Below are 25696 nucleotides of genomic sequence, written 5' to 3'. Positions count from 1 at the left end.
GGTCTCTCCTGTCACCACATCACCTTCACACCTCTCAGAATAGCACATGAAGCAACACAGAATCCAGTCCCTTGCCAAACACTCTGTTTCATCCCGTGTCATTTTAGTGACCTATTTTAAGCACATCTCCACATTACTATGTATTATTGTTACTTAAAGAGGAACTTTAACCAAGTTTTCAACTTCGGCCCAGTCAGTAGCCGATACCCCCTTTCCTAGAACAGATCATCAGGGATGTCTGTGTGGCTGATATGTGTGGTGAAACTCCTCCCACAGTGTGTTGTCATGGCCATGACAGATTGCTGTCTGTGAACCTCATTGCATTGTGGGAAATAATGTCTGTCTCCAATTGCCAGAAAAAACTGGTACACACATTCAATTTTGATTGACTAACAACTGACCAATATTACCACCTCCAAGTAGCATGAAGGCCAACAGGTTGTTAGGATTGTTAATACTAAGTACAGATTGTGCAGGTAAGCTCTCATACTATATGGCAGTGGTAAAATTGGCCAATGAAAATTGAATGTGTGTCTGCACACTTATGCTGTCCGTTCTGACGATGCCTTAGTAAATCAGGCCTAAAATAAACAGTGGGAATAGTCTACAACATTTGTGTACAACTGATCTAGTGAAAACATTTACTTATTATAACAGACTTTTGGATTTCAGTGTGGTCATACTAAAGACAATAATGGCCACAATTCACTAAGATCATGCTGGAGATAATAAGGCAAGAGAAAATGTACCTCCACACAGTGAGAGAGTTATCTTATCTCTCCATTCCTTAAGTTACCTCCTCTGCAGTTAAGTTACCTCCTCTGTAGTTATTTTCAGAATTCTGGAGTTATTTTAAAGAAAAACTGTAATGTAAAAACCTCCCCTGGGGGTACTCGTCTCAGGTGGGGGAAGCCTCCGGATCCTATTGAGGCTTCCCCAGTCCTCCTCGGTCCCACAGCGGCCTCCCGGAGCGGCGACGATGTAAATATTTACCTCCTTGGCTCCAACGCAGGCTCAGTATCCGCTCTCTGCGCGGAGATAAGCGAAAATAGCCGATCTCCGTCGGGCCGCTCTACTGCGCAAGCGCAAGTCTCCTGCACCTGCGCAGTAGAGCAGATCCGACAGAGAACGGCTATTTTCGCATATCTCTGTGCGGAGAGCCGCTACAGCTCCCCCGCTGGAGCCAGAAAAGGTAAATATTGCACAGCCTGTGCGTTCCGGGGGCTGCAGCGAGACCGCCGTGGGACACAGGAGGATGGGGGAAGCCTCGATAGGACCCGGAGGCTTCCCCCACCCGAGGTGAGTACCCCAGGGGAACTTTTTATCAGTACAGGTTTTCTTTAAGGATTGAAGAGTTAACTTTAGAGATCTCACCTTAACTTAGAGACAAAAGAGTTAACTTTAGGTTTGCTGGAGGTAAAATATTTCCTGAATACTACATGCCTTATCACCATGGTGATAACTCTAGAAACGTTATTAAAGGCAGGAGATAACCTTAAAGAGACTCTGTAACTTTAAAAAGATCCCCTGGGGGGTACTCACCTCGGGTGGGGGAAGCCTCCGGATCCTAATGAGGCTTCCCACGCCGTCCTCCGTCCCACGGGGGTCTCGCTGCAGCCCTCTGAACAGCCGGCGACAGGCCCGACTGTAATTTCAATATTTACCTTTGCTGGCTCCAGCGGGGGCGCTGTGGCTGCATTCGGCTCGGAAATAGACGGAAATACCCGATCTCCGTCGGGTCCGCTCTACTGTGCAGGCGCCGGAGACTTGCGCCTGCGCAGTAGAGCGGACCCGACGGCGATCGGGTATTTCCGCCTACTTCGGAGCCAACAGCCGTCAGAGCGCCTGCGCAGCAGCCAGGAAGGTAAATATTACGTCACGGCTGTACGGAGGGCTGCAGCGAGACCCCCGTGGGACGCAGGACGGCGTGGGAAGCCTCATTAGGATCTGGAGGCTTCCCCCACCCGAGGTGAGTACCCCCCCCAGGGGCCGTTTTGCCGTTACAGTTCCTCTTTAATGAATTGAGGCCATTGGCCTCAATTCACTAAGATCATGCTGGAGATAATAAGCCAAGAGAAAACTTACCTCCACACAGTGAGAGAGTTATCTTATCTCTTCATTCCTTACGTTACCTCCTCTGTAGTTGAGTTACCTCCTCTGTAGTTATTTTCACACGCAGTTAATCAACAGCCTGTGTTTAAAGGGAACCAGAGAGGAAGGACAGTAAAAAGAATAAAAAGATTTCATACATACCTGGGGCTTCCTTCAGCCCCATAAGCCCGGATCGCGCCCATGCCGCAATCATCCGCTTCCTCTATTGCCGGTACCGGGTCCCGTCACTTCCGGTGGACGCGACCAATTGTCCGCATACACAGGGGCTCCCTCCATACCCTTACACATGCGGCTGCGCAGTAAGGCGCCGCACGCGTAAGGAAAAGGAGAGTGATGCGGAAAATTGGCCGCGTGCTTCCGCCGACTGGCTGAAAGTACGAGACCTGGTACCGGCGAATACAGGCTGCGGAGGACGGCGGCGTGGGAGCGATCCATGCTTATGGGGCTGGAGGAAGCCCCAGGTATGTATAAAATCTTTCACCTTAAGCTCTGGTTCTCTTTAACTTTAGAATTCTGGAGTTATTTTAAGGATTGAAGAAGAGTTAACTTAAAGACAGAAGAGTTAACTTTAGGTTTGCCTGAGGTAAATTGTTTCCTGAATACTACATGCCTCATCACCATGGTGATAACTCTAGATACGTTATTAAAGACACGAGATAAGCTTAGTGAATTGAGGCCAATCCTGTTTTCTGGGACTGGAGCTGGTGGTTGGTGGGAAAACAATCTTTCCACATTAGGTATATGCACTGTAGACAAAGAAAAGCATATTGATCAGCCATGCTTGACATCCGCAATGGAATATATGAATGGAAGGCATTTTATAAAACTTGGACGGATCATGTGACTTTATCAGGCAGGCTTTCCCATTTAGCACATCCTGTTAGAAAGTCTCTGCAAAGGCGTGTCTCCTCATATACAGTACAAGGGTTGTCCAGAAAGAAAAAGCCATTTCCACTTATCAGCCATGCAAGGTATTCTTCCTGTGTAATTTAACTTGCATCAGTCAGGTTAATCTCTTCACTCCCTGCCAGGCCCAGATTTGAGCCTATAGGTACAGATGTCCTGGCACTCTAGACTTCACCCTCCGTGAACCTACAAACTCCTGCCAAACCACTGGCTGGCCCAGCTGTCGCTTCTCCCTTACTTCCCTTGCCTGTCATAACTACAGGTGTCCCTTTGCATTAGGTAGCCAGAGATACCCTCCATAAGAAGCTAGAGGTGCCCCTAACTGAAGTGAGATCTCGTCAGTGAAATGCCAAGAGCTGGGTGAGTAACCTCTCATTTACATTCAGAACTCTGCAATGGGAGGCACTCAGGGAGGTGAGTGAGACGCCTTTCCATCATCAAGCGCTTGTAGGCACGTGCCTACAGTGCCTTATGGTAAATATGGCCCGGCTCCCTGCACTGCTTGTCACGTGACTGCAGAACTCTGGTTACTGATTGTTCAGAAGAATTAACATGAAGCCCCCCATCCCCAATCCATCCAACCTATAGCTGAGGAGTGTGATGATACTACAACTAAAAGATTGAAAACCTTGTAAAAATTATGATAAATACTTAAATAAAGGAGGTGACAATGTGGATAAATAATCAGTAGATACACTGGGACCAAGAGTATAAGAAAAAAGGGCAAGCATTGCTATGTTTGGCTAGCCAATAGCCATAATAATTGACACTATATACGCAGCAACTTTTTTTATTTTTTTTGCAACAAATAACTTTTATTTTAGATAGTAAAAGAATACAGTTTCATACAGAGTTGCAACTTTGTTTTTATATCTCTGCCCTTTGCCATTGTAGCACTTTATTTCATGTCGGCTATTTATATATGCATAATGCTGGGTGCTTATGCCTAGTTTCTACATAGAAGGTTTTTGCAATAAAGACATGTTTCTAAAAATGGTAACTCCCCTACCATATTTTTTTTTGTCGGAATTATGCCCATTTATTGCAGGTTTAGGGGTTGTTCTAGAGTCTGAGTTTTATAATAATCCAATTGCTCTTCTGTACTTATTCCCTAATTAATCAGTATTTTCCTGATATTGATTGTCTACGCCTGCGGTACCATATTGCACCATTCGATATAAAATATGCAGAAAACTTGTCCAATATAAATTACACTACCCTCTCTGCTAACTTTGTACTGCACAATACTATACAAAGCTTTGAGAACATTCCTCTTGTAGTGCTGCTGCTTTAATCCCGCCCTCACTGCCAGGGCCGGCGCTACCATAGAGGCAAAGGAGGCAGCTGCCCCAGGGCCCCAGAGCTTGTAGTGGCCCCTAGTGGCTACAGGAGGAAAAAAAAATTCAAATCGGCCTTATAGTTTTTGAGAAAATCGATTTTAAAGTTTCAAAGGAAAAAAAATACACATTTAAAAACCTGCCGACTTTAATGGTTAATAGCAAATCCACCTTAAATGCTAGAAACCCTAAATTTGCAGGATATGTTAAGGAGATCATTAGGAATAAGAGGAAAAAACAATTTTTCAAAAAGACCTTATAGTTTTTGAGAAAATCGATTTTAAAGTTTCGAAGGAAAAAAGTATACTTTTAAATGTGGTAAATGTCACTTTTAGTAGCAAACCTAACGGTAGTGTAATTTTACATGTATCAAACGAAAGCGCAATAAATTTCCTGACGGGGTTTCCAGGGGGTGCATACGCAGCCGCAGTGCTTTGGCCAGGGATCGCTATACAGCCGCAATATGGCTGTATAAAGATCCCTGGCATTTTTTGCTATTTTCCCAATTTTATTTTATGTTTAGAGTGTGGGAATTTAAAAAAAAAAAATTATGTGGGGTCCCCCCTCCTGAAACTTTTTAACCCCTTGTCCCCCATGCAGGCTGGGATAGCCAGAATGTGGAGCTCCGACAGATTGGGGCTTCACACCCTGACTATACCAGCTGCAAAAAAGGTCCCCTAATGCCGATTTTTGTTCCGGGGTATATGTTGGGGGGGCCCCCCAGGTTTATTTTGACCTGGGGCCCCATTGTTTCTTAAACCGGCCCTGCTCACTGCTTTCTTCTTGGTGTTGGCATTGCTCACCAAAGGAGTGGACATTGGACATTCCTGTTCAATGCACAGCCAATATTTTATCAATTATTGATTGGGAATGCCTTAATAGATGATACAGTATTCATTGTTAATAACAGATCTAGCATCAAGTCTATAAAAATCAATGTGCAGTATATTCCCCTTTTAAGACCACTTGAATCTCTAAGTCCTACCTTATTTTCTAAACTCATACGCTAATAAACCCTAAACCACCGTATCCACATCTCTGACCTACTACTGCCCTTCTCGCTCATTTTCATATCTCACGCATGGTTTCTAACTTTTCCAATTAACTTGTTTTCCTATTTATTTTTAATCATCTATTAATTAACAACCTCTTCCCAGCACCTCTACCTGCTGCGGATTCCCTTTTCTATTTTATCTATGTTTCCCCGCATCTTAATAACTTCAATACCGGAGTTATTTTTCACATCACAGCAGTAGCGGGACTTTATTAATTTAATGTTTCAAGCCTCCTATTTTTTAATTCATGAGATAGCAAATTTGTGTGCGTTGGGAATATACTTTTGTTTCTAGCACCTCACATCTGTACGTTTTGCAATAAATACTGTACATTGAAAGCTCCTTCCTGGCAGTATTCAGTAGCTCCTTGTTGCTAGTAAAGTGAGAATTCCTTCCCCAGCACACAGCAGGTCACCTAACCAGCCCACCTCCTCCCAATGCAGCACAACAGCTGTGCACCTTATTGTGTAAATAAACATTTAGTCCTTCCTTAACCCCCTGAGTGTTTGTAAAAGCAGTCGCTATCTCTCTTCACCCTGCCCTGCCTGCCATCAAAAACAATTATCACTATTCTTATAGTTAAGTTAACATTTTTTTTACACCCGGCCAAGTCCATTGTTCTCTCTCCTTACACTCTTTGCTCCGGACTTCGTCCCTCCACCACCTCCATAGCAACAGAATGCACCGCCAGCTTGAAGACCAGCAATGTATCTGTACAAAACTTGACCCGACCTGTGGTAACAGTAATTGTGCATGTGTACACAACATAATTCACTTTCACATTGTGTACTGTCAAATTACCCAATCCATCCAGAGGATCAACTCACAGGACTGTCGGGCTGATATTGTGCTGCTGTTGGCCACATATGTACAGTGTCATTTGAACGTATATTGCAGAAATTGACTAGCACTGAAAGACTCTGAAGAAAGGTATATTATTCACCTCCAATAGTGAACAAAATGTAGCCAACATCCATTTAAAGCATCAGATGTAATTATAGCTCAAGTAAAAAAAGCTCTCATGCTGCCAAGCAATGGACCATCCACCAGATGGAGTGGACAGTGTCACATTGTGGTAAAGTTCCAGCAACGGACTGTTGCCGTTTCTGACGGTATCTCTGTCCTTTGTCAAGTAAGTAATGCGTTACCTACTTGACAAAGGACGGAGATACCGTCCGAAACGGCAACAGTCCATCTGGTGGTTGATCCATTGCTTGGCAGCATGAGAGCTATTTTTACTTGAGCTATAATTACATCTGATGTTTTAAATGGAAGGCTACATTTTGTTCACTATTGGAGGCGAATAAGATACTGTTGTTCAAAGTCTTCCAGTGCTGGTCAATTTCTGCAATATATACGTTGAGGGGATCTGTCGATGTCAGACGGACCGGACCGTTGCACGGATTGAAAGTTCAAGGAAGGTGTGTCCTCTGGCTATACAGTGTCATTTGAACAACATGCTTGTTTTGAATGCGGCCATGTCGTGCTGTCCGTCGTTTTACTTGCGCGCGAAGTATGTACGTGAGTTGGTCATTCAGTTGGTTGGTGTGTGGAAAATACAAGTCATGTAATCAGTCGGGGAGCTGGTTGTGCACTTTGTTGGACGTGTGTTCGAGCTTTTAGGGGGACTGGAGCAAAGTTTGCTATTTACATTCAGAAGTAAGTTGCTGTAGCAACAATGGCAGTCCTGCAAGAGCGATCCATCATGCCAGTTAGCTGGAGGGGAGGCCAAGGATGTCAGGAGGCACGAGTCATCAGACCAGGAGAATCTGAAGCGTGCGCACACCTTAATTATGTATACATCTCACGCACATGCAAACACAGCACAGATAACCGGCTGTTTTCAAATGGCCGTTGGGAGGGAAATGGTTAAGGTATTCATAGACATTTCGGTTGGCCAGTACCAGCAAATTTCATCTGACCATCTGTTTCCCCTAAAAATTCTTTCATTTGCTGAACAAATGATCTTTGTCAGCTAAAAACCCAATTTTCTGGGACAGATTGTTTTGGCCCATTGTCAGCTTAGCACAGCATGAACGTCATTCATCATGGCATCGGTGCACCTCTGGGCTAATTTGTCAGGTAAAACAGGACTATCGGGGCTTGCTGTTCTACCGCCATCTGCGCACTTAACTGTCATGTTTAGAGCTAGCTTAAAGGCCCATACACTTTAATGGTCCTTGGAAGCAATCGTTCTTGATCATTTCAGACAGCCTTAAGCCTTGTACACATACTACAAGGCTGCTCTCTGCCAAGGTGGCTGGTTGGGGCCACCTCTGCTGAGAAATTAGCCTGTGTACAGCGCCACCCTCTGACCTCCCTCCACACCTCACAGAGCCCCCTGACCTCCCTCCATGCCTCGGCTAGGGATCAACCAGGCAGATTATCTTGGGTTGTGCTTGCCCAGGCCATTGTTCTACCCAATCACCTTGCCCGCTCTGTGTGCTCCATCGTACGCCACTCCATTAACCTTCTTCCCCCCCACATGGCTACAGACCACGTCACTAGCCTGAAGGCTAGTGAAGCATCTGTATAGCCTCGGTCCTTGTCAGAGAGAATGAGTCACGATTTTACACTTGCATCAGTCTTTGTAGGCGTGTACGAGGCTTTACCCCATACAGAAATAGGGCTGTGCTATCTATTAACCACCTTGGCAGTAATGACGAGCTCAGCGCGGTGGATTCCTCAGGCCTTGTTGGGCCGATTTTCATTTTTTTTTTAAACACGCAGTTAGCACTTTGCTAGCTGCGTGTTGGACGCGATTGCCGCCGATCCGCCGCTACCCGTCGCGTAAAAGGCCATGAGTCCCCCCCCCCCCCCCCCCGAGACCCCTGCGCAGCCTGGCCAATCAGTGGCAGGCAGTGCTGAGGGGTGGATCGGGACTCCCTCTGACTTCACGACGTCGGTGACGTCATCATGATCGTCGCCATGGCAACGCGGGAAGCCAAACAGGAAATCGCGTTGTGAACGGGGTGGGGGGATGCTGCTGCTCACTGGCTATCATGTAGCTAGCGCTAGGCTAGCTACATGATTTAACAAAAAATAAATAAAAAAAATAGTGCTGCGCTGCCACCCTAACGCAATCAATAGAACACCAGGGTGGTTAAACAGTGTGTTTGCTCTATGGAGAGGGGTGAAGATAAGTACGATTGAGCTGACAGCACCAGCAGTGGTATACGTATAACAATGGGGATCTAGCATGGTTTTCCAGCGGTCCAATCGTTAGTCAAGTATGTAACAGTATTCCCCATACAGTTTGTTTGCATGGATAAGTAAGTAGCTAATTTAACAAGATACATACATAGCTAGAGTCTGAGCAACATCATTTTCCGCTGGTGTTTGCATGATCTTGTATCCTTAGAGATTGGTACCGCAGTTCCCTCAACCTTTTTTGGGGGGAGGGTCCTCAAGAAGTAAAAGGAAAGTGGTGAGGCATAGGTTGGAAAGGATGGAAGGAAGTGTGAGGGAAAGTATGGGGGTTGGGGTATATCAGTAAGGGGGGAAAGGTGGACAATAGGGTTAAAGTAAGGGCAGAAAGATGGAGTAGTAGTTAGTGCTCTCGCCTTGCAACGCTGGGTCCCCGGTTTGAATCCCAGCCAGGTCAACAGGTCTGCAAGGAGTTTGTAGGTTCATCCCTTGTCTGTCTGGGTTTCCTCTGCTCACTCCGGTTTCCTCCCACATCCCAAAAACATACAGATATTTAATTGGTTTCCCACTAAATTTGCCCTAGACTATGATACATACACTACACGATACATACTGTATTTTTCGGACTATAAGGCACACCTAAGTTTAGAGGACAAATACCAGAGAAAAAAAATATACTAAACCTGGTGCATCCATGGTGATGCACATCATGCCATTTTACCTCTTGTGTCTCCCTTTGTCCTCCTCTATGCCCTTTGTATCCCCCTCTGTCCTCCATTTGTCCCCGTGTCCTCCTCTGCATGGGCACAGTACAGGGAGTCCCCGACATTGCGGCGGGTTGGAGGTTTGTATTGGCAGGCGTTCACAAGTCAGGAACTCCCTGCATTTGGACTATAATGCAGTGACCTCTTTCCCCCACTTTTGGGTGAGTCTTATAGTCCAAAAAATGCAGTACACAGAAATATGACTATAGTAGGGATTACAATATACTCTGTACAGCGCTGCGTAATATGTCAGAGCTATATAAATAAAATAAATTAAAGTAAGGCAGGTCATATTGGGTGCCTGAAGCGAGGAAGTAGGAACTCTGTTTACCACTGAAGGCCCAAAGGCATTGAAACATAGTGGGTGAATTGACAGGCCGAACCACAGGGGTGTTGCTAGGATCCTTAGAGATCTGGGGCACTCCAGCCAGAAAATGGGTGTGGGCATGCACCAGAATGTGGGTGTGGGCATGGGTGGAGCCAAATTTATATGAACTTAACAGCACTCTAAGTAGGCCTGCACAGTAAAATGTTGGATGAAGCCCCAATTTCCATTAATACAGAAAACAACACAAAAATGCAGCATATCACAAAAATAGGCAGTATTACTTAAACATAACTAGGCAGAGTTACCTGACTTCTGTGCTGGCTGGTCTGGCTTTCTTCTGGGTGGGCTGGCCTGCTGCCAGGTTATCTGGCAATTCCCCCCATAGCTTTCCCTGACCTTCTAGTAGGCCCATGCTCCCACGGGCCTCCAATTATGGCACCACAGCTGACTCTGCTTGGGGGACATCCGGGGCACCCTAGAATAGATCCGGGGCACGTGCCACTGATATTTGGGGCTAGCAACGCCCCTGCCGAACCATATATGTTAAGTCACAATTAGAACATGGATGGGCCATATTTACGTCTTGATTACAAGTCCAACATTTCACATGTATTCGCTAATGGTTTAATATATTAAGTCTCTTTCTTCCAGCCAGCTAGCCCACATAATAACACACTTTTCCATCCTGTCTTGCATGGAGTGAATCATTTCCTCCATTCTCATAATGTAATTTAAGGCATTAGTGAGTGTCGAAAGTGTAGAGGTTGCAGTAGTTTTCCAATGTTTGGCAATTGACTGTCTGGACTGGTGGCTGTAAGGATATGTCTGAGAAAAGATTTCTTGGATTTAGAATTTGGTCCTGGAATGTTCGACAATAGGGCAATTTCAGCTGATGGATTATATCTTTTACCTGAGACCTTGGAATATATGACAATCACCATTTTCCGGACAGGTTGCATTACTTTGCAATCCCACCACATGTGTTTGTACATCCCTCTAGCAATGTCACATCTCCAGCACAGTTCCGAACACTCAGGTGTGAATTGGTGCAGTATGGTGGGATCGCGATAGTGTGTACAGATCTTTAGACTGTAAGCTCATCTGGGCAGGGTACTATATTTCCTCTGTGTCTGAGAATTTTGTTCCCCCTTTAATTAATGTAATTGGGCAGCACGGTGGGGTCGTTGATAGCACTCTCACCTTGCAGCGCTGATCCCTGGTTCAAATTGGAGCTGGGGCACTCAGTATCTGCAAGGAGATTGTACGTTCTTCCCGTGTCTAGGTGGGTTTCCCCCGATTATTCCAGTTTTCTCCCACACCCCAAAAACATGCAAAATAAGTTCATTGACTCCCCCTAAAAATTGACCCTACACTACGGTAGGGATGAACTATGGTAGGGATTACCGTAGATTGTGAGCTCCTTTTGAAGAGCTGTAAGGTAGGGTGACCGAATACCATAAAAAAGAAGAACACATAGATAACATGAGCCCAAATGGTGTAGTATGTCACAAGAAGAGTGATGCAAAACAAAAAGGATTATGGTACTCACAAAGGAAGGTTGCACAAAGTGCAACCAACCACTGAAAGCAGGTGGGGATCTATAAAACTGACTCAGGTGTTTGTCTGGCGCTGGATGCGGTCACACTCTTGTGAAAATCAACAAAATGTCCTACCGATGGCAAAGCCATTAGGTACCAACGTACACCCCTCCCAAAGGAGGGTGAAAAGCAGAAAGGGGGTAAGAGGTGCCCAGAAGTAGATAAATCATTTAAAAACAGCAAAAAACAGAGGTGGCTTACCTCAATAACGACAATATCATAAAAATATGAATTTTAACAAGCACAGGCAACGCGTTTTGTGGGTCTTCACCCACTTCCTCAGGCCAAATAAGGTGCCAGAATTGTATCAAAGCTGGGTACGGAGCTCCTCCTCTGAGAGACAGTTAGTGACCAGACTATATACACTGTAAAGTGCTACAGACGATGTTGGTGCTGTACTAAATATTAATGCATGGCACTATATAAAGTGATGGATAATAATTACTTTTCTAGCATGAAGGAACACTCACCAGCCACTGCTTCCCTTTATACTCCAGTGACAGCACATCGGCTGTTGCAGATAATCTTTCTACCCAAGTATCTGCGGTGCCTCAGCTGCTCATAGCCTTTCATGAGGTGCGGGGGGTTCCGTGCGATGGGAAGAGAGACACACCGTGTTTTTCATTTGACAGCTGTTGCCAGGAGCTGATTTTCCTCATGCTGACAGCGTATTATCAATAGCTGAAGAGGATGTGAACATCCACTGAATATTCAGCGCACTTAATGAGACAAAGGTGTTTGTGCTATCATCAGTGCTGCCACCTCCATTATGGCAGGCAGAAAATACAGCCGCGCTTTAATGGGGATGTTTTGTGCTTTTGTCACAAGGCTCAGAAATGAATGGGAAGACCCGTCATTGAGAATCATTATTTTCAGCATTATTTACAAAGCTCCCAACCAATAATAAAAACTTTACTTCACTGATTTGTATTTTTCTTTTAACAAATTTCACAAGGCGGCAGCAGCCCTATTGTTTCCAAACAAGCATCAGCTACAGGGGAAGAGAGGCGCCCAATGTGTGTAAATCATTAAAGCAGCAGAGACAGCCATACTATCCCATGGGAAAAACACATGTATAAGTAGATAACTGCTTGTTCTACTTACATAACATACAGTGGGATGCGAAATGTCAGTTAAATATATCATATAGGAGACACACACAGTGATATTTGAAAAGCCCCTGATGAGTCATGAGACGAAACTAGTTGGGCGAAGCCTAAGGAGCGAGGGACGTTGAACGAGCTCTAGGAGTTTTTATATGCGCATTATTGCTGGAAATTTTCTTAGGGACACTGCTGCTGAAGGAGGATCATTGAAAGTATCTATGAAACGCTACTGCTGGTCTGTGCTGGGTCAGCCATGAAGTCTGGTGAGAGGCTTTATTGAGTATATGGTGGAGGGGCACGCGGTGTCTCGTAATCTTTGGGAGCACTGGTGCTTATTTTAGCCATATTACTAGCCAACAGTATCACACTATTGCGGTTTTCTCTGTCTTATGCCCCCATGATTTGAGGATACAGGAGGATCCAGGATACATCTGGGAGATTCGTTGAATTACTGGCTGGGCCAGGAGTGCTATGAGCTGATCCTGAAAAGGCAGCTTAACCTATTTTGGTTCCTGGACGTAGAAACTACGTCCAGGAACCATGCGTGCTCCCGCGGCCGGCCCGCGGTTCGTTAGCCGGGCAATCAGTGAATCGGGCTATGGTGCCCGATCACTGATACCTCTCCCCCGCTAAAAAAGCGACAGCTTCTCTCGGAAGCTGTGCTTTTTCTGGCTGTTCCCTCCCTGATGCGTCACTCTAAGCGTGTGTTACGCTTAGAGTGACGTCATGTAAACAAACTCATGGCTGCCATCTTGTGGCCAAAAAGTAATACTACAACTGAAAGTAAAAAAAAATAAAAATTAACACACATTTACATTATAAATCTATTGTTTACCTCCCACCCTCCCAAAACTACCCAAATAAAATGTTTACTATAAAAATTATCCTGAACTGTACAAAAATGTGGTCCCCTTACCGCAACAAATCCAAAGGTCCTGTTGCAGGCTGACAAGTGTGAACGGCTCCTACTATATATATAAAATAGGAGCCATTCACCTTCCGTTTTGCAATGAGCGGAGAATGGACAAAAAATGTCAATTCTCAGCTCAAGTGGGAACACAGCCTAAAGGTGACCACACAATTTTTTAAATATGTTTCCAAATCAGAAATTGCATTCAATTTGTATGACTGGCTGTAACATTTCAAAAATCTTGCCAATGTACTACACACATGTGATCAATTTTTCTCCAATTATGAAAAAAAAATGATTGAAAACTCAGAAAAAATTGCTTGGGTCTGTACATTAAGAAATTGTCAATCTACTGTAACCTACACCGTTCAATTTTCATATAAATTGATCAGAGAAATCCAACACCCACAGATCTACTTTTATTGAATAAAAAACGGAAATTAATTTTTATTGAATTGCCATAAAAATTGATCATTTTATTGTATCGTGCGTGGCAACCTTAACAGTATCCATACTACTCAGTTCTCAGTGGCACTATAGGATTTCAGTTTACTATCCCATAGTGTTATTAGCAGGGCTGTGGAGTCTGTACAAAAAAGCATCCGACTTCAACTCCGACTCTGACTCCTCAGTTTATGAAACCACCGACTACAACTCCGACTCCAGGTACCCAAAATGGCTCCGACTCTTCGACTCCGACTCTTTAGTCTGATACTTACCAGGGCTGTGGATTTGGTACAAAAATCACCCGACTCCGGCTCCTCAGTTTATGAAACTACCGACTCCGACTCCAGGTACCCAAAATTGCTCCGACTCCTCGACTCCAACTCCGACTCCACCTCCCTGGTTATTAGTGAATTGAATTTAGGCCTCTGCAGCTGTAATATCAGAGTTCCAACCAATCAACCACAGATCCTACCAGAGCCATTGTTTTCCACAAAACAGTACAGCCCTGAATTTATGTCTTCCAAGAAGAACTGTCTGGTGTCAGTATAAGGAAACAATCCTACAAACAGACCGCCAGTTATGACAAGTGCAACCTGCATGTCGGGTATCTACGGCTAATATCTGTACGGATGGAGTCATGATATTTTTTTAACATTCGTAAGCAGAAACACAACCACTGACTGATGGAATGCTTATCCTGAAAAAAGCAGGATCGTCAGCACTACGGACAGCGCACACAGCACACAGGCACACCTCCCTATGAAAAACGTCTAAAATCATCTTTGTAGAGTATATTCCAAGTATTCTGACAACCTTCATAATAGTACCTGTTATTATTCTGCTGTTTTTGCAGATTATCCTCCAATCCTCTCCATATAGTCTGTCTATGGGGAGGCTTTAAAAAACTGCAGTAAAGGTTTCATCATGAAGAGGTGATTGGATATTTATAGAGTAAAAAAATAGTGCAGTGGCATGCAAATATTCACTAACTAAGTGTCAGGAACTTTATGTATGTATTTTAGAGTGCAGGGATGTATTTTATCCCAGCAAAGGTAATAACTTTATTCTGAGGGAGGGAAGGGCAATACCGGACCACATGATCCACAATATTAAGAGGTCCTCTGCCAGAAGGGGGTCGGCAAAACCTTGCACTACACGCGGATTGGATGCAGAATGGATGCAGAAAAACTGACTCCAATGAATGCCTGAGCCTGTTTCCACTAAACACAATTTCTCCGATGCAGATTTTCCCATAGTCATTCATTGGAGTCAGTTTTTCTGCATCCAATCTGCGTGTAGTGGAAATAGGCCCTTACTTCACTCCCTCCGATAAAGGAATCCACCCTTCCGATTCGGTATTCTTGTGGCTACACTTGTTATAGGTGTGGAGATTATGATGTCAATCAATACTTGTTTTATGATTCTTCTAAAGGTGGCCACACACGATACAATAAAATAATCCGGATTTCCCGTTTTTTCCCATTTTTCTAGATCCAGAATGCTGGAAATTTTTCTTCAGTTTTTCTAAAGATTGTATATACCGTGTTAGTCAATTTATTAATATACACATCCTAGCAATTTTCTCAGAGTTTCCAATCCTTTTTATCATAATTGGGGAAAAATGTAACATAGGTGTGTGGTGTATTGGTCATATTTTTGAAATGTTACAATCAGAAAAAATTTATTGCAATTCTTGAATTGTAGAGATATTTAAAAAATTGTATGGTAGGCGGCCACCTTAAGATGGGCCTCCAGGCTGTGAGGGTCACCAGGGATAGGCAAGGGAAAGGGTGTGAATATGGGGAGGGGGGCATGAAAGTTTTGTTGGGGGGCCCATGATTTGTAGTTATGCCTCTGCTTGATAAGCATTAGTTAAATGATAAGAATTAGTTAAATGTTATGGTGGACAAGGGACTCAGGGAGGAGAATTTACTGCGCAATCTGGAAGTACCTTTTCATATTAAAGTGTACCTGAGATGGGGGATGAACAAGAAAATATACATACCTGGGGCTTCCTCCAGCCCCCTCCGGCCTGATCACTCAAACGGTGTCCTCTTCTCCCCCGAAAAATCCTCCAGTCCTGGCCAGTTGGTGCAGGCGCAGTCTGGCCAGGCACGCTCCCCTGTCTCACTCCTGTTCACAGTCGTACTGTTCAGGCGCAGACTGCTCCAGAAGCATTGAACACGGCGGGTGCGCGCGCTGCCGGCCTGCCCATGCGCGGTTGGCCCCAGACCAAAGGACTTTCCAGGGCCAATTGCAGGCGAACGGAGAGGGAGAAAAGAATGCCGTAGGAGTGATCAGGCAGGAGGGGGCTGGAGGAAGCCCCAGGAATGTATATTTTCTTGTTTGCTCTCCCAACTCAGGTTCCCTTTTAAGAGATACCCAGGTGTCATGAGGACCAATAGGAATACTTGATGGTAAATTTCCCACCAGGGGCTTATTAGAATTCTCCAAATTAATGAATCTGTTGGAAGTTCTAGTGGAGAATTCAAATGAGCCACCAGCTGGCCTCCTGATCATTAGTGTGGTGAAACGAACAGAAGATGGGCAGCAGGCTGAAATTAGGATTGCAGAAGAACAGAAGAATAGAGGAACAAAGAATAGAACAAGATTTTGTTCAAGATTTAAAGTAGAAGATGCAGTATAAGTGTGTGAAAAAGTTCCTATCAGAAGACAGAATTATACTGAAGAAGAAAAGTATACAGAAGAAGATGACATCAGAAGATAGAAATATACTGAAGAAGAAAGAAGTATACAGAAGATGACATCAGAAGATAGAAGTATACAGAAGAAGAAAGAAGTATACAGAAGAAGATGACATCAGAAGAAAGAAGTATATGGAAGAAGGAAGAAGTATAAAGAAGATTACATCAGAAGTCTGAAGAAGAAAGAAATATACAGAAAATGACATCAGAAGATAGAAGTATACAGAAGTTGATATCAGAAGAAAGAAGTATACAGAAGAAGAGGACATCAGAAGAAAGAAGTATATGGAAGAAGTATAAAGAAGATTACTTGAGAAGAAAGACGTATACTGAAGAAGAAAGACGTATACAGAAGAAGACGACGTCAGAAGATAGAAGTATACTGAAGAAGAAAGAAATATACAAAAAAATGACATCAGAAGATAGGGGTATACTGAAGAAGAAAGAAGTATACAGAAGTTGACATCAGAAGATATAAGTATACTGAAGAAGAAAGAAGTATACAGAAGAAGACGACCTTATAAGAAAGAAGTATACTAAAGAAGAAAGAAGTATACAGAAGAAGATGACATCAGAAGAAAGAAGTATATGGAAGAAGGAAGAAGTATAAAGAAGATTACATCAGAAGTCTGAAGAAGAAAAGTATACAGAAGAAGATGACATCAGAAGATAGAAGTATATTGAAGAAGAAAGAAATATACAGAAGATGATATCAGAAGATAGAAGTATATTGAAGAAGAAAGAAATATACAGAAGATGACATCAGAAGATAGAAGTATACTGAAGAAGAAAGAAATATACAGAAGATGATATCAGAAGATAGAAGTATATTGAAGAAGAAAGAAATATACAGAAGATGACATCAGAATATAGAAGTATACTGAAGAAGAAAGAAGTATACAGAAGAAAATGACATCAGAAGAAAGACGTATATGGAAGAAGGAAGAAGTATAAAGAAGATTACATCAGAAGACAGAAGTATACTGAAGAAGAAAGCATTATACAGAAGAAGACGACCTCAGAAGATAGAAGTATACTTGTAATGATCGCTGCTGCAGCAGGCATTGCTGGAAGTAGTAGTGCTGCAGCTCAGGTAGTTCTGATCTCTTTTCATGCAAGCTGCATAGCTTTGTCGGCCTTTCCCTGCTGTCAGCTTGTGACTGATTATCATTCACCTGTGTGGGAATCTGCATGTCTGCTCCCATTGGATGACCTCAGTATAAAGATCTGCTTCCTGCAGGGTTTCCTTGGGTTTTCATAGCTTCAGTTTAAGCCTGTCTTGCTGGCGCTTCAGCCCCCAATCGTGTTTCTTGTTCTAAAAGATACTTTGCTGGTTTTGCATCATATATTGGTTCATTGCCCATATATATGCATACCAGCACGTTTATTATTTTCCTTGTATTCGTGTTACGTTGATACATCAGTGTCGCTGATGTATACGTACACGAACTGTTTATATCCTGTGTGCAGTTAGTCAGCTTTCCAGCACGTTTTGGTAGTTTGCGCGTATCGTGAGCACCCGTGCTGAGCTAGTATCCTGCTCCTGGTCCTGTTCGTGGATTGCGTTCATCTCTGCGAGGAGATAACGAATCCTTCTGAATCCTGTCCTGTTACCGTTTGTGGATTGCGTTCATCTCTGCGAAGAGATAACGAATCCTTCTGAATCCTGTTCTGTTACTGGTTGTGGATTGCGTTCATCTCTGCGAAGAGATAGCGAATCCTTCTGAGTCCTGTTCCCTGTATTACTCCAGTCCTAGTCAGCGTTCCTGCTTATGTCATATATCGGTTTATTGCCGATATATACATATGTTAGTCAGACGTTACAAATAGTTTCATTGATAGCTGTAATTGTAATACGCTAGGAATACATACTTATTGTATATTTGTCTGTGTTACGTTCATCTATCTTGATCCTGCTATTTCCTGACTATCCTGTCCTGTCTTTGTGAGGCACGCCATCGCTGCAATCACATTGGCTGCCTCATTCCAGTCTGTCTTGTTTTGGACGCTTGCTGTCGCTAAGTAGCCGCTAGCTAGCAAGCGTTCATTCTGTCTACCTGTCCTGATCTCCTCAGTTCTGGTTTAGGCGCTCAGCGCTACTTTGCGCTGAGACGTGATAACGAAAGCATTGTTTGTGGCTGTCAGATCTGCACCGGCTCTGTGCGCCACAATCTCCTATTGGAGTCAGTCCTCCCCTCCACTATACTAGGGATAGCCTGTTTCCTTGTGCTAGTGTGTGTACCTCCTCCACGCCAGCTCATGCGTTGCATGCTGACTGTGGAGAATACACCACCAAGCCTTACAATACTGAAGAAGGATATGGGCGCATAGGCAAACACAGAGGGGGATTACAGCTGCCAACAATCCCCCCTTAGACCAGGGCCTGTGTAGTGTCTGGGGACAGGCACAAGTTGAGACACCAGAATACCTGCAAGCATCCTGCAGCTCACAGCACTGCCCCCTTTCTTTCCCAGCTACAGTTGAGTTTGGATGGAGCAGCAGTGTGTGTACAGAGCATGGAGCAGCAGTGTGTGTACAGAGCATGGAGCAGCAGCATGTGAACAGAGCATAGAGCAGCAGCATGTGTACAGAGCATAGAGCAGCAGCATGTGTACAGAGCATGGTGCAGCAGCGTGTGTACAGAGCATGGTGCAGCAGCGTGTGTACAGAGCATGGTGCAGCAGCATGTGAACAGAGCATGGAGCAGCAGCATGTGTACAGAGCATAGAGCAGCAGCATGTGTACAGAGCATGAAGCAGCAGCGTGTGTACAGAGCATGAAGCAGCAGCGTGTGTACAGAGCATGGTGCAGCAGCGTGTGTACAGAGCATGGAGCAGCTCTGGGGAACTTAACAGAGTCAGGTATGAGCACAGCCCTGTGCCCTGCTGTGTGAATGCTTCACTTTCCCCTTCATTACCAATGTTGGCTGTCCTCATTATTATCTGTATCCAAACTGCACCTGATGGATCCCGTTGTCGGTTGATCGGACGTGAATTTGCATTATGTGTGCCCAGCATAATGTCCTACCATACTGTATTGTGCGTTGCTGTGGGAGACCTTTCAGGAATCCCCCCTTTGAAAATCCTGGGTTTGCCCCTGGGGCGGACCACCATCTGGCCAGTGTGAGGGACTGTCTGTGCAGCCTTCAAACAGCTTCAGTCTTAGAATAAGAAAATATTTTTAGGCTGCTTCATACTGTCAGTCCCAAGACTGGCCTCTGTATGGACTTGCTGAGCTCTGACTTATAAGTAACCACCCACTGCTTTCCAGATACTCAGGCCTTTCATGATTTGAAATGTCACAACAAGTCTGACACCACTGTAGTAAACTGAACTAAATGCAGCTGTTAATGATTGGTATCAGAGGTATGGATGTTTCAGCTCGATAACTGTTCAGATACTAAGGGAGTCTTTATAAAATGTGCTTAGAACCATCCCTAACAAAAAACAATCTTTAAAATCTTTACAACTGTCTCAATCTCACCCAGGTCTGAGTCTGACAATCAGGTGGGGGTCTCCTGGGGCCAGCACAGACGGGTATGCTGATTGGGGTCAACGTCACGCTTCCTCGGGTGTCGCCGGGAAGTAGGTAAGCTCCACATATGCTCTCCGGCAGCGTCTCCAGCAAGGTAGTGACTCACTGAAACCAATCACTGGATACTGTAGTAGGGGGTGGAATGCTGTTGGTCAGGGGGGCGACTGGGCAACAGAAAGCCCCTGAAGACCCCCTGGTGTGTATGGGGCTATAGGTTTAGGCAAACTTTGTTGAGATCAGATAGTGCCAATGCTTATATTTTTCTTATCTGAAGTTTTGTTTATCTTATGCAAAGAAAGGAATCACACATAGAGAAATCTGGGTAACTGTCGACGCTGTGTAATTATTCTCTTCCAGGATCCTTCTTGCAATGTGCGTGGACAGATCGAAGCTCTGTGGAGGGATAATCCTGTACTGTATCCCCCAGAGACGTCGGTCCTTTTGATAGAGACATTGTGCATAAGGCTTCTGAGAAGGGATAGGCAGTTTGCTTCCTCCACTTCCCAGTTCTGTCTGCATCATCAATAGCGAGTGAAGTCATTTTTTATTCATCAGATCTGTGACAGCGCTAAGGCTTTAGTCATCTTATGTACTTAACAGACAGTGTGGGATTCAAGAGCTGACAGCAGCATCTTGCCCGCCTGTCACATGGTGTACACCTACACGCAACGCACTTAAAGGAAAACTCTCCTGGATTCCTGTTGGTTTTCTTAGCCCTTTAACAGCCAATTTATTTAGAGGCTCGCAAGTGCTTCAGGCCCATTCATTTTAGCACATTGTGTTATTTCTTCTTTGTTAGATTGTCTGTCTTCTAATTAGATCTGCTGTAATGTGTATTTATGGCCACTTGTCACCAGGGGGCAGTGTGAGACAATAACAGAGGACTTCTGCTGTCAGTTTCTGTATTGTATGTTAGCAGGCAGAGATCAAAGCATTCCAAGATAATTACAGCACAATGAGTGACTGAGGTCAAAAGCAGTGCACATTTCTCAAACAAGATAACTCTATTGAAGCTGCTAATAGGTTAAAGAGAATCTGTATTGTTAAAATCGCACAAAAGTAAACATACCAGTGCGTTAGGGGACATCTCCTATTACCCTCTGTCACAATTTTGCCGCTCCTCGCCGCATTAAAAGTGGTTAAAAACAGTTTTAAAAAGTTTGTTTATAAACAAACAAAATGGCCACCAAAACAGGAAGTAGGTTGATGTACAGTATGTCCACACATAGAAAATACATCCATACACAAGCAGGCTGTATACACCCTTCCTTTTGAATCTCAAGAGATCATTTGTGTGTTTCTTTCCCCCTGCAGCTATCTTCCACTGAAGTGTCAGGCTGTTTCTTCCTGCAGAGTGCAGACAGCTCTGCCTGTATGTAATTCCTCAGTATGTGAAAGCCCAGCCAGCTCAGAGGAGGATTTATCCAGCTTGTAAAAGTTAATAGAGCAGAGAGAAGCTGCACTAATCTAAATAACACACAACAGTGTGCAGAGAGTGGCCAGGAGGGGGGAGATGCATCACAGAACCACAACACTGAAGAACTTGGCAGCCTTCCAGACACAGGCTGACAAGTCTGACAAGAGAGAGATAAGTTGATTTATTACAGAGATGGTGATAGTAAAACGTGCTGCAGTAAGCCAGAACACATTAGAATAGCTTTTGGAACTTGTAGGATGATAAAAAACAGGATGCAATTTTTGTTACGGAGTCTCTTTAAAGGGGACCTGAACTCAGAGCTATCCACTACACCACCAATTTGTTGGAGACATAGCTAGAAAAACAAAGATAACCGATTTGGGATACAAAAGAAAGATTGTGTTGTGTCTGTGAAAGTTCTTTATTATTTTAGATCAGCATTAGCTGTAGGCAAATTTCTGTTTTGTGCAGCATGTTAGTAAGAAGGATTTTCGGTCCTTTGTAGCCCCTTAGATACTCCTAAGAGTTCTGGTTTACCAGGAGCTTGCTGGGTAATTTGTAACTCTGGGTGCTTCAGGTCCTACCCCATAGAGCCATGCCATGCACTGATGAGGATCAACCATTTCGAAACAGTCTGTATGCATGCAGGGGCGTAACTAGAAATCACTGGGCCTCCCTGCGAAAGTTTGGATGGGACCCCCAGCTGTCACTGCTGGAGGGGGGGGGGGGGCGCTGATGGTAGCCTGAGGTGAGTGAGGTGGAGTCGGGCCCCCCTCCCCGCTGCTGTTTGTGTCTGCTGCTCCCCCTTTAAGCACTGCACTCCCTCCTACCCTTAAAAATGGCCCTGGAGGGACCAAGAGACAGGGGCCCCCTCTCAAGCATCTCCTCCTAAGGGCCCCTCTGCAGCTGCATCCCTTGCAGGGCCTATTGTTACGCCCCTGTATGCATGTTGGATTAGTGTGGCTCTGTTATATTAACAAGCTGACACATCATTGCATTCCAGCGGTTCTGGAGGTGTGGCTAGCTTACAGGGACAACAAATGATGATTTGCATATTCAGCAGTAATGCATTGTGGGAGACTTCAGAGCTCACTCCAACCTGAATAATCACAAATACCTTCTGTTTTAAGAAGGAAAACTTCTGGTTTTGCATTAGCTGTACAAATGCCTTCTGAAAGTAAATTTCAACATATATCATGATGCGCAAACTTTTTTAAGGGCTCAAACAGAAGATTTAAACAATCTGTCAAAGCCTATAAAGTACACCAAAAAAGTGTTTAAAAATTAATTTCAAAAACCGATACGACGCAGTGGGATACTACAGCATTATTTGACGTATCGTGGATTTTTTTATACCCATTTCCCTGAAGTCTGTTTTATGTCATGTTAAACTGGCAGACGCAGCAAACACACTTGACAACCGGCTTCAAGCTCAAAGCTGTGTGGAAAGTCTCTTTACACAGGACAGAAAGGGAAACACAGATAAGTATCAGCACTGTGAGTCTCTGAGCCCAAAGACTAAATCATATTCAAGCTTTTCAAACGTAGCACCCAGTCAGATACAGAGGAATTTAAAGTGAAGCCAATAAAAACTCATGATATAATGAATTGGTTGTGTTATATGGATAATTAATAGAACATTAGTAGCAAAGAAAATAGTGTCATATTTTTATTTTCAGGTATATAGCCTTTTTTTATAACATTGCATCATTCTCTAATCATTGCAGTTTCCACAATACACTCGGCATTTTATTAAATGATTTCACAGAGCAGGCTACTGACCCTTTGTTTTTTCTTTGTTTATGGTTTTTATGCAGAGAAAAGTTCAATGAGAGACAGTTGAGATAAGTGCTTCAAAATACAGTGCTGTCCATGACTTTTGCCTAGACAACAACTGAAGGTTCTTAACTCTTCCTGTACTGGAAACAATACGAGACTCATATCTGTGCTAATAATGTTTTATTCCTTAGCTGTAATACACATACAAATCATTATATCATAAGTTTATTTTCGCTTCAGATTCCCTTGAAAGTTTAATATTGCCTTATAAAACAATGTATTCCTGAGCATAGAGACCCATAACAATCTTCTGTCCATTTGGTTAGAAGTCTCCCCCCCCCCCCCCCCCCCCCACTCAGGGCTGGTGCATCCATAAGGTCGAACTGGGCAATTGCCCAGCCCAGGGTTCCAAACACCTTAGGTGCCCCACATGTTACAAGTATACTGTCAATACAGTAGGAAATGTAAATGGGCCCACATTCATCTTTGCTCAGGGCCCTATTCTACCTAAAACCACCCCTGCATCCATCAGGCTGTGCACCAGTAATGAGGCGGGGTCCTGGTCATGTGGGAGTCAGGCAGTGGTCTCCAGTGCTAGCAACCTCATTTCCCTCATGCTTCAGTACCCGTAGGGCTCAGGATTGCTTTTACTATGTTTTATTAAAGCCCCAATTATTATACTTATTGTATATTTATATAGCGCTGACATGTTTTGCTGCGCTTTGTCGAGTCCATAGTCACATCACTAACTATCCTCTGAGGGGCTCACAATCTGATCACTACCGTAGTCATAGACTCGTGTCCCTATCATAGTATAAAGGCTAGTTCTGAGCGCAGCCAATTAAAGGGTACCTGAACTGACAATAAATCGATAAACTACATTATTATTTAGTATTTATATAGTGCCAACATCTTCCGCAGCGCTGTGCAGAGTATATTGTCTTGTTACCTAAATGTCCTTCAGAGGGGCTCGCAAAATGTAATTCCTACCATAGACATAGGTCTATGTAGGTATCGTGTAGTGTATATATCATAGTCTAAGGCCAATATAGAGGGAAGCCAATTAACTTATCTGCATGTTTTTGGGATGTGGGAGGAAACCTTTGTGGCCGGAGAAAACCCAATCTGACACGAGGAGAATGTACAAACTCCATACAGATAGTGCCCTGGCTGAGATTCCAACTGGGGAGCCAGCACTGCAAAGGCAAGAGTGCTATTCACTACGCCACCATGCTGCCCAACTACATGCCAGTGGGTGTACTATGGGTGTTTATACTTACCTGTCCATCAGTTTGGATGGTGTCCCTCTCCATTGCACAGTTCTGCCCCCATTTGGTGATGAGTGGCACATACTCTGTCCACTCCATGCTCTTTGTAATTTTGCACTCCTGTTGGAATGTGCATAGCTGCCAGGGCCTGAAGTGTCCTGGGAATGTTTACCTGAGACGTGCACAAGTGGTACTTCTCAGGTACGTATGCCAGGACATATGCATCTGCAAACGCTGAGCACAGCTGGGAGGGAGCGCAAAATTACAAGGAGTGCGAGTGTACAGTGCATGCGCTCCACCTAAAACTGAGGTTAGAGCGAGACAACGGAAGGAACCCCATCCAAACTGATGGACAGGTAAGACGCACCCCATGCTGCACATTCTGGCCTTATGTGTTTGAGATGGTGGAGGAAACACAAGTGCCCAGAGAAAACCCAGTAAAATAAGGGGGGGGGCATACAAACTACATGCAAATAGTGTAATGGCCCAGGCTTGAACAAGGGACTCTAGTGCTACAAGGTTAAAGTGCAATCCCACAAAAACCTTGTGTTGCCCCTACCACTTCCCTGTAATAGTCTTATGTGTTTATTAGAACAATAATAATTTGGTTAACCACTTCACTACCCTGGTAGTTTTCGCAGTTCTGCTTAGCTGTGATTACTTTGGCAATAACTATCAATTTATCAACTTTATCACAACTAATTGATCTATAGATAGTTTTTTTTTCAGGACAAATAAGGCTTTTTTTGTTATTAGTAATTACCTTATTTTCTATGCATTTTAAATGGAAAATAAGAAAAAAATTGAAACAATACACAATTTATCCACTTTAGTACGTTATATCTTTAATGGAAACAGTTCTATTGTACATTAAACTCACTCATCAAAACACATGAACTGTTTAAATAAACAGGAGGGATAGACAATTGTTACATCTAATACATTGTTTTATTTAAGTAATGTATACAATCTGCTACTGTCTGCTCCTGGAATGTGTATTTTACAATTGTTTACTAATTAACTCTGCCATTGAATTCCCTTGGAGGAGGAGAGGGGTTTGCTGTCATTACTTTACAACTCTGTAGCGATGTTATCATGTCAGAAATAAATAAACAGTGTTATCTAAGATTTTGTAGGAAGGAGAGTGCAGAGACTTATTTTCACGTCATAGGGACAGTCCGCAAGTGGTTAAAAAATCTAGTTTTTGCTAAACAATAAAGCAAATTACCTGCTCCACCCGTTCATAGATCCTCAGTATCTGACTGCCGCCTGCTCACACCCAG

General features: G+C 43.9%; 1 protein-coding gene across 3 annotated transcripts in view; it reads right to left on the bottom strand.

Moving 5' to 3' along the window:
• The window catches only part of ST6GALNAC6 (ST6 N-acetylgalactosaminide alpha-2,6-sialyltransferase 6), an 83741-nt gene that overhangs the window by 41938 nt on the left and 16107 nt on the right, over positions 1 to 25696 (bottom strand). The window contains exon 1 of one of the 3 annotated variants that reach the window (XM_068248540.1): positions 9653 to 9736. The exons of the other annotated variants lie outside the window; for them this stretch is intronic. The gene's annotated coding sequence lies outside the window, so the exon portion shown is untranslated. Of the gene's footprint in view, positions 1 to 9652; positions 9737 to 25696 lie in introns of those variants that run through there. 3 annotated transcript variants of the gene reach the window in all.

Source organism: Hyperolius riggenbachi, chromosome 8, assembly GCF_040937935.1.
Source record: "Hyperolius riggenbachi isolate aHypRig1 chromosome 8, aHypRig1.pri, whole genome shotgun sequence".
Lineage (NCBI taxonomy): Eukaryota > Metazoa > Chordata > Amphibia > Anura > Hyperoliidae > Hyperolius > Hyperolius riggenbachi.
Note: the sequence above shows the minus strand (reverse complement) of the source record. Positions and strands in the feature narration are given on the sequence as shown.